General features: G+C 51.4%; 1 long non-coding RNA gene across 1 annotated transcript in view; it reads left to right on the top strand.

Annotated features, from left to right (window-relative positions):
* The window catches only part of LOC110599056 (uncharacterized), a 42420-nt gene extending 34509 nt beyond the window's left edge, over window positions 1–7911 (top strand). The window contains exon 4 of the long non-coding RNA XR_013427346.1: window positions 6692–7911. This is a non-coding gene — a long non-coding RNA (uncharacterized LOC110599056). The remainder of the gene's footprint in view (window positions 1–6691) is intronic.
* Window positions 7912–8683: the final 772 nt, after the last annotated feature.

Below are 8683 nucleotides of genomic sequence, written 5' to 3' on the forward strand. Positions count from 1 at the left end.
TTGGTTTCTTTACTTCCAGACGTAAGATCATGTGAGCAGAGGCATCAACTCGACATGGAAGCATTTTTGAGCATTAAGCTAATTACTTACAATTTGTACTTAAGATGCAAGAAGTGCCCATTCTCTCGCTCAATGACCCATTTTATGTGCGTGGTGGGCTGTGGGTGCCCCCAGTCGGTCTCGGCAAACGTGCCGATGCAGAGTCGGTGCCGTTCATGTTCTCCCGTCTCTGCCTCACTTTAAAAACCCATAGAAGTCATGGCCCAATGGTCTGAAAGAAAGATCTCGGATGCTCATCCGGATGGGGATATCAATCCAACGCCCACCCTGGTGGGGGCTGCCACTTTTCCTCTCCTCCAACAAATGACCTGTGGATCCGGGAGCCAGAAGCCCTGTTGGATGCATTTTCCACATTCACATTAACTCAGGCTACGTGAGCTCCTCTCCTAATGGCCTGGGGACTCGTTCAACCCTCACCAAAGAGAAAATCTAATACGACTGAAGAGGAGATCATCCACCGGTACGGGAAACCAAACGGATTCTTAAATGGAAACCGGTCACGTAGAAACTTGTGCTTGAGGATCAAAAATTGTGTGATGAGACGTACCAGAAAGAAGACTGTTTGCATTCGGTCCTTTCAGGGCAGTACCAATCGGCACCAGCTCTGAATGGGAGCTGACGGGGATTTTGAAAGAGCAGAGCTCTCACTGGGCTAAGGCACTGCAGTCTGTGATGCAGGTGGCGTTGTCAACACAACCTGTCAAGTAAGTCTCCCTCGGAACACACCATTCCTGAGCCCCGGCATCTCCTACTCATTGGGATCTGCCTGCTGCTGCAGCCCTTGGAGGAGCATGGAAGAATCACCCAAGACTCAGTGGTCGGAGGCCAATCTTAAGCCACCACCTCAGTCAAGACACAGTGGACACATTACGTTGTCCACTTAGAGCTCCCTCCAGGCCATGGCTGGATCCACACTGCCCGCAGACAACTTTATGCCTTTGGAATCAAGCGACAGTTGAATTTCTGCTGCCCAAACAGTGTGTGAAGTGGACAGGATCTGCACTTTTCCAACTCCCTGGGTGGAGGGTGGACTGCAACTCTGGGTATGGTAGGAAACACCTGGCACAGAGACGAAGGATCCCACTTAGGAACGGTGCGTGTGGCTATCTTGACAGCTAACAGCTGATAAGCACCAAGCCTCATTCACTTATCCTAATATTTCTTGGTTAAATCTATTGCTCACTGCCTGTGAGGAACGGAGTACAAAATTCAACTAACAATGAGCATTGTTATTAGATCAATAGTTGCTTTTACTCAAAAACTAGGCCCCCACTGTTCTTTCAGTCATGTATCTTTTTTGCATGCATCTTTCAATCATCAAAGTTACTCCAAACAGAGGTACTATTACTATTCTTATTTTATTGGTAAAGAAACGGAGGGTCATGAAAATTAAGTAACTTGTCCCAAGTCATCATTGGTGAGTGGCAGATTCAAAATGAGGACTTGGGTCACTGCCGACCATATTCTGATGAACAAGACAAGGACCCCATCTTCAAGCCACACGTGTCCTAGTAACACCGTTAGGATGAGAATCATCCTGGAAGGTAAAAAAGAAACAAGACTGAGCTTCCTGTTGCAAGAACCACAAGGTGGGCAAAAGATCAGGGGTCTTCCACATGAGGACATTGAGCCATGAAGGGTGCTGATCCCCAGAGAAGAGAGGCGAACAGGTGAGCCCTCCACTCACCCCAGCTCTAGGCAGCACAGAGCTCAGTGGACTCACCAGGTAAAGAGAAGGGGCTCAAGTCCAGGGAGACCATGAAGGACTCCATTAGAAACCCAGGGCATCAGGGAGGCAAGAGCAGCAGAGGACCCACAGTCTGAAGAGGCCCCTGAGCATCCATCTGGGTATCAACCAGCACCCAGGTATGAGGGAGCTACCTGCACATATGAGGAGCATGCCCGAGGCTAGGTGTAAAACAACCCTGAAGAGTTGGATCTAGTCGTGCCACTGCTCACAGGGGCCCTGAATAGTGAGTGCCTGCTCCAGGTAGCCAGGATGGCTGCAAAGGTCACGGGGCACTGAGAAGGAATGCCTTGTCCTCACAGTGGGGGACAACTTAGCTCTGGGCACTGTTCTATTTCCATCAAACAAATCTTAGCAGAAAGATCTTACTTTACATGAGCAAACTGTTTCCAAGGAAATCAACTGTTTCCCAGAACAAAGCTCAATAACTATGTGCAGAAATACAAAAATATCAAATCATCAACAAGGTTAAGGCTCACAGTGTCTGGTGTCCAATCAAAGCAGATGAGGAAAATTCAACCATAATGAGGGACTCAATCAAAACCATACCAGAGCTGACACAGATGTCCAAAGTGGTAGACACAGATATTTTAAGTTACTATAACTGTATTTGGGAAGGGGGAACAAAGAAAAAAGAGTTGAAAAAAAAATAATGACTAGCGACTTTCCAGTTTTCTAGTTTTAATGCAAACTGGAAACACTGAAATGCAAGAAACTCATCAGACCCAAAGTACACAAAACAGAACTACAGCAAAGCAAATTATAACTGAATTGCTCAAAATTAGCAACAAACAGAAAAATCTTAAAAGCAGCAAGAAAAAAAAAGAATATTTTATGCACAGCAAAAAAGACACGGATGACTACAGACTTTCTTTGGAAACAATGCAGGTGAATAGATAATGGAGCAGCCCTCTTTAAAGAACGGAAACAAAAATACTGTCAACCTAGAATCCTACGCATGGAAAAACATTTTTTTTGTAAACAAAAGCAAAATAAAACTATTCACAGACATAAAAGAAAAGCTGAAAGGATCCATCCTTGGCAGACCTTCACTGTAAGAAATGTTCAAGGACGTCCTTCAGGGAAAAGAAAGGGTGGTGATGGGTGGAAATGTAGAGCTCCACACAGGAATCAGAGGTGCTGAAAAGGTAACCATGTGGGTCAGTGCTTCTTACGATTTATTTCGCAATGTAACATATTTTAAGTCAGCATGGCGGTTTATCACGTGCTTTCTGGCACGTGTGAGACAGTAGCATAAAGTCAGGAGGGGACGAGGCGGATGACGTGGTGCAGCAGGAACACGGAGAGCTGTCCCAAGGCCATCATGCCACACAGGACTGCACTGCAGGGTCACAGACCCAGAGCCACCGTGGGGCTTGTAGGCAGGTGGCGACAGGCTGCAGGTTGGCACCGTGAACACCAAAGCAACCGTCACAACAGCAAAACCAAAAGTTAGAGCCAGGAAGTCCAAGAAGCAGATGGAAAGGAACCGAAAGAAAGATTTTATTTATTCATGAAAAGGCAGATAAGGTGGAATAGGAACAGAGGGCAAAGAGGCACAGGGACAGCCTAAACCTAACCAGGCGACTGCAGGAAAGGTGCAGCTGTCCGAGTGGGTTAGGGAGCTGGCCTCACTCCTCGCTGCCTTTGAGCAGTGGACTTTCACACAGAGGCTGAGGACAGAAACCCACGCACATGTGAGCTCCAGGCTCTCACTAGGGCTTAAAGGCAGAGTGGCCCCTAAACATCAGGCAAAGCTGACTTCAGAGTAAACATGTTCCCCAACATTAAGACGGCCATTCAAGTGATAGGGGGTGAACTCATCAAGGGACACGGTCTAAACGCTTATGCACCCAATAACAGCTTCTAAACACAAGAAGCAGAAACTGACAGAACCCCAGGGAGAAAAACACAAATCTAGATTTATAATCAGAACTATCTATCCCTTCTGTCCATGATTGATAGAAATAGAATCCAGGAAACAGTAGGGATCTGGATTTGCACAGCAATCAAGCAACTTAGTTGACCTTGAGCTTTGCGGGTATACAAGGGGCATGTGTCCAGATAAACAATGCTCCGGCCATCAAATAAGACGGGGTACCTTCAAAAGGCCAAGGAGATGTGACGTTCTCGGATGAAGGTAGAGTTAAATTATAAACACACAACAGAAATATCCCTGGAACCCGCCCCCCCCCCCGCCCCGTGTGTGCAAACTGAAGAGCACGTTCCACATAACACCCTGCGTGGAGAAGAAGTAGAGGGCGGTTGGAAAAGGTTTGAATCAAAGGAACTCATCAGATTTTGTGAGAGTTTGTTACAGTGGTGGTCAAGGGGAGATTCATGACACCAAACCCCTGTGTGAGAAGAGAGTTCTCGATTGGATGACCTTGGGCTTCTCCTGTTACCCAGGGAGGTTGGTGTCTGCGGGGGACAAGGACACCGGGGAAGGAAGCTCTTCATCGGGCGGTTATGAGAACTTGAGATCTGATACTCAGACCAGAGCCCCGCAGGCTGCCCACCCAGAGCCATCAGCACTTGGAGGCCCGTGGTCCAGGTGGGGGCGAGCATCCCCCAGGGAGACGCCGACTGAGGAGGGTGTGGCCAGTCAAGGACTGAGCCCCAGGTGTGAGCAGCAGGCGGGAAACTCAGAGATGATGGGCCCGAGGGCCTACCAACAAAAGAGGGGCAGGGGATCTGGTGACCGGGAGAGGATTCCAGGAACGAGGAGAGGGAAGAGCCCCCAGGACCCCATGGGTGGCTCAGGAAGCCCCCTGCCCCCTGCCCAGGAGCAGGGTGGAGCACCAGGAGGTGGGGGCCAGGAAGGGGGAGCAGTGGAGGCCACGTTCTTTTCAGATGTTTGAGTGGACGAGGGTGAGCAACGGTCATCTCAAGGTTGTGAGGAAGGACAGTTTTTCAAGGTGGGAGACACTTGGGTGTTAATACAGGGACAGCGGCAGGAGCCACCACCCAGCAGAGGTCGGGGGAAGAGGAGCAGGGCTGGGTGGCGAGCAGGGACCAGGAACGCACACCCCCTGGCACAGAGTGCAGGGACTGGCGGGCCACTGGGAAGAGCCTCGAGGGGCCCTGGGGGGGGGGAAGACAGAGATGGGGGCTCGCGGGCTGGGGAGCTCCAGACTTGGCCCTCTGCCCCGGCCCTAGGAGCACGGAGGAACCTGGGGAAACCTAGTAAATTCACGCTCTCAGAGGGAAGGGCCCACAGAAAAGCTTCAGCTGAGGCCCTGGATGGTGCTGCGTGTCTCAACGTGCCTTCTGCACACCTTCAAGTCTGGCTTTCATTTGGAGCCCCACACGCTGTCACCCCACCACCGCTCTGTCCAAACTGAAATCAAGTTCTGCTGCCCTGGTGCACAGCAGGCAAGTGGGTGCCGTCCGTGGTGGGGTGGACTGGGTCAGCCTCAATCCCAGGGGAAGACCACGGGGGCCACACACACGTCACAAACCAGCCAAAGAGCAGTTCAAACCAACAGGAAGATGCTCTTCCCAGGGCCACTGCTCTGTGAGGACAGCCATGGCCCGGGGGGGATCTGGCGGAAGGGCGATGGCTCAGGCTGGAGTCAGCAATCCCTGTGGTGGAATATTACGCAGCTCTTAAAATGATGTTCAAAAGAATAGCTAAAGACAGGGCAAAAGTCCTCACAGTGCAATGTTGGGGAAGAAAAAGCCACAGGGATACAGGATTTTAGTTCAGTATCGTTCAGATTTGTGATGCAGATATAAGAACATGGAGCACAGAATGAAAAGAAACAGGTGGACTTAACCCTGAGGGGTTGACTGTAGGACATTTCATTTTGTTCTTTGTGCCTGTGGTATTTTATTTTGAACCATGACTGTCATGGCTTTTTTATAATCAGAGGAGAAATGTTATTTAAGTACAGATGGGGAACAATTCATGGCAGATAGTTGATAAAATGAGTCATCTACGGCCATGAAAGAGACCCTTCAGAAATCGTCGGGAACAGTAGTGCCGGAGTGAGAATGTCCAGTGCCTTAGGGCTTGAAAATGAACTCGAAGTTCAAGTCCATGCAGGGAGGTGGGGGTGGGGCAGCAGACAACACTGGGGTGTCCCCGGAAGACGGGCGCCCGTCGGTTAATGCAAACGCATGTGAGATTTCATTCCTCAGAACTGTTCCCTTGAATCATTGATTGTGCACCGACCTTCTTGTAGGGATTGAGGAGCTTTGCAACCTAATTTTAATTTCTAATGTGCCTGGTGCTTATTCTCAGTTATTTTTCCTGTTTAAAACCCATTAGCAGAGATGGAGAAATTGGCTTGTATTTTATGCACCTAGTTCTATATTATTTTTGTGCATTTATAACTGGCCTCTGGAGCTCAGGCCCCCTCCATGATTTAGCCGTGCAAGATGTTACACCAATTTATCAGAAGGAAGATGGGGAACAGACTCTGCATATGAAATGTGAAGATCCTTCTACTGTCTGCTCATCCACCAGGAGGAAGGGTGTCTTCTGCCTTGCACCAGATGCTGCACTTGGAGAGGGTGTCCGTGGCTTGGCGAGTCGATTCATCAATCCCCAAATCAGACTGCGTCCTGGAAGATAGGGAGGCAGCTTGTGGACAATGCCTGATTTCACATTCATCTTTCTGAACAGTGGCATTGAATGGGGGCTGTCACGGGAGGCTCTGGGACACACCAGTGGACGCAGGTCTCCCTGGCTTCCAAACTGCCCACGGTTTCCAGGATGTTTCAAAGCCTTAGATTCAGGATAGGATCCTGCCAAGCAGTCCAGGGTCAAGGGCACTCGTGGCTTAGTCCTCAGGTCCCAGGGGGGTGGGGGGGTGGGGGGGATCGGCCTAAAGAGGGCTCGTTTATTTTCATTTTTGGTTTTTTGTTTGTTTGTTTCAGAAGTTCCAGCAAAGGTGCCAGAACAGACTCCCCAGTCCGCTGCCCTAGTCACAGGGCCACCTCCTCCCCGTGGCGGCTCAGCCCTGCCCACGCTCCCGCCACACGCTCCACAGTCTCTGGGCCAGGAACCCAGTCCTGGAGGGAGCAGCGGGTGACGATGGTGTCCTTTCCTCCCAGTAATTTCCCACCACCTGCTTTTGTTCCCCTGAGACTCCTCCCTGCTCCCTGTGTCAGTCACAGAGTCGGTCACCTGCCTCTGCCCCAGGCAAGGCCCGTGATCTAAGCTGGCCAATGACAATACTTCCCTCCCTGGCTACAGAGGTTGGTCAAAGAGCAGCCGCAGGACCTCAGCAGGACCTCAGCAGGACCTCAGCAGGGCTGAGACGCGGGAGCGCACCCTCCTCCTCCTCCGCAGGGTTAGGAGCGGGAGCAAGGGGCCTAAGACACCAGAGGCCCAGAGCTGGGCTGGGGTTTCCATGGACATCTGCCATTTCTGGAAGCTCAATCTGAAGATGTTTGTCCTCGTCCCCTCACCCGCCGTGAGCTATGGAGCATCTTAATGAGGACCTGCCACCAGGCTGCACAGGCCTCGTCTTGACTACCTGCTCCCCTACTGCGTGCAGAGAGCTGCCGGGGAATCTGACCAGGCAAAGGCGGGTGGGGCTGAGGGTGAGGGGCGCAGTCACGCACTGGCTGCTTCTCTGCAGCCTGAGTCCCCTGAAGCTTGTCCACTGTGGCATCTGAAGCCGCCGGCCAGCCTAAGTCAGCCCGAGTTGGCCGTTCATCTCTTGCAGCGAGTCTGACCACCATAGAGCAATGCATAATCCAATCCTTGGAAACCAAAACTGTTTTTGTATCAAGTGACTAAATTGCTTTTATCTTCTTGAAAGAGGATCTTTTTTGGAAACATTTCTGGGAGGAAAGCATCAGGGTTGAATTTCTCTCTCACTCAAGTCGCAAAACCCAACCGAAAGTCAACCGCAAGTTATGGGCTGGTCAGCAGGCGATTTTCCTTCTGGAATATATTGTCCTTTTAACAGCAAGTGCTATTTGTATTTGCTGCAAGTAGGATTTTCGATTACTCCTTTGACACCCAGATCACTCATTGGTTTTTATTACACCCTGGATTTGGAAAGAAATATGCTCCTGACAGCAACTTTATTTGAATTCTTCTGCTTAGGTTAATAGCAAATAAAAGGCAAGATGACCACCAGTCCACACCAAGGAAGCAGAGCTCCTGTGCCCGCCCGGAGGAGCCGGTTCACCAGCTGGTGCTTTCCACCCATCTGCACCGGTTCTGACGCCTGGTGGTGTCAGCCTTCCGGGTCCTGGGGGTGCCTGGCCTCTAGGGGTGGGGTCTCGGCTTTGGTTTCCAGCTAGAAACCATCCTGAGCGGGGGCAGCTCAGCCTTCTCCTGTAGCAGGTGGCTTCATGCGAGAGGCAGGTGGGTTTGGGGCTGTGACCAGAAGACGAGAGCGGTTGTGGCAGAGGAACCGTGGATTTCAGCTCAAGGTTTCAGAGCTTCAATCCACGGTCGGCCGAATCCACAGCTCCGGCCCAGGGGGAGGTGGGACATCATGGAGGACGCGTGGACCAGGAGAAGCAGCTCAGGACAGGGCAACAGGAAGCAGAGAGGCCTTCACTCATCAGGGACAGAATGAAAACCCAAAGGCCCTCCCCCAGGGACCCCCTCCCCCAGTCACACCCCTCCTGTGACCACCAGCTAATCCCTATCAGGGGACGGGTGCTCACCGCCTCACACACGGATTTGGGGGGACGGCTCACATCTAGGTCATCACCAGGTGAGTCACCCCCATGTGAGATAAACAGACCCACACCTGAGGCCCAGGGAGCCGAGGGCACGAGCCCAGGAAGAGCAGCCAAGGGGCCAGCACAGGGTTCGACTCAGTCCATCGGCGCTGGAAGGAGCCTCTGGCCTCCGCCGTCTCTGCCACTACTGAATCTGCGGGGGCCCGGGAGTCCCTGGACAGG

The sequence above is a fragment of the Ictidomys tridecemlineatus genome, chromosome 11 (genome assembly GCF_052094955.1).
Source record: "Ictidomys tridecemlineatus isolate mIctTri1 chromosome 11, mIctTri1.hap1, whole genome shotgun sequence".
Taxonomy (NCBI): Eukaryota; Metazoa; Chordata; class Mammalia; order Rodentia; family Sciuridae; genus Ictidomys; species Ictidomys tridecemlineatus.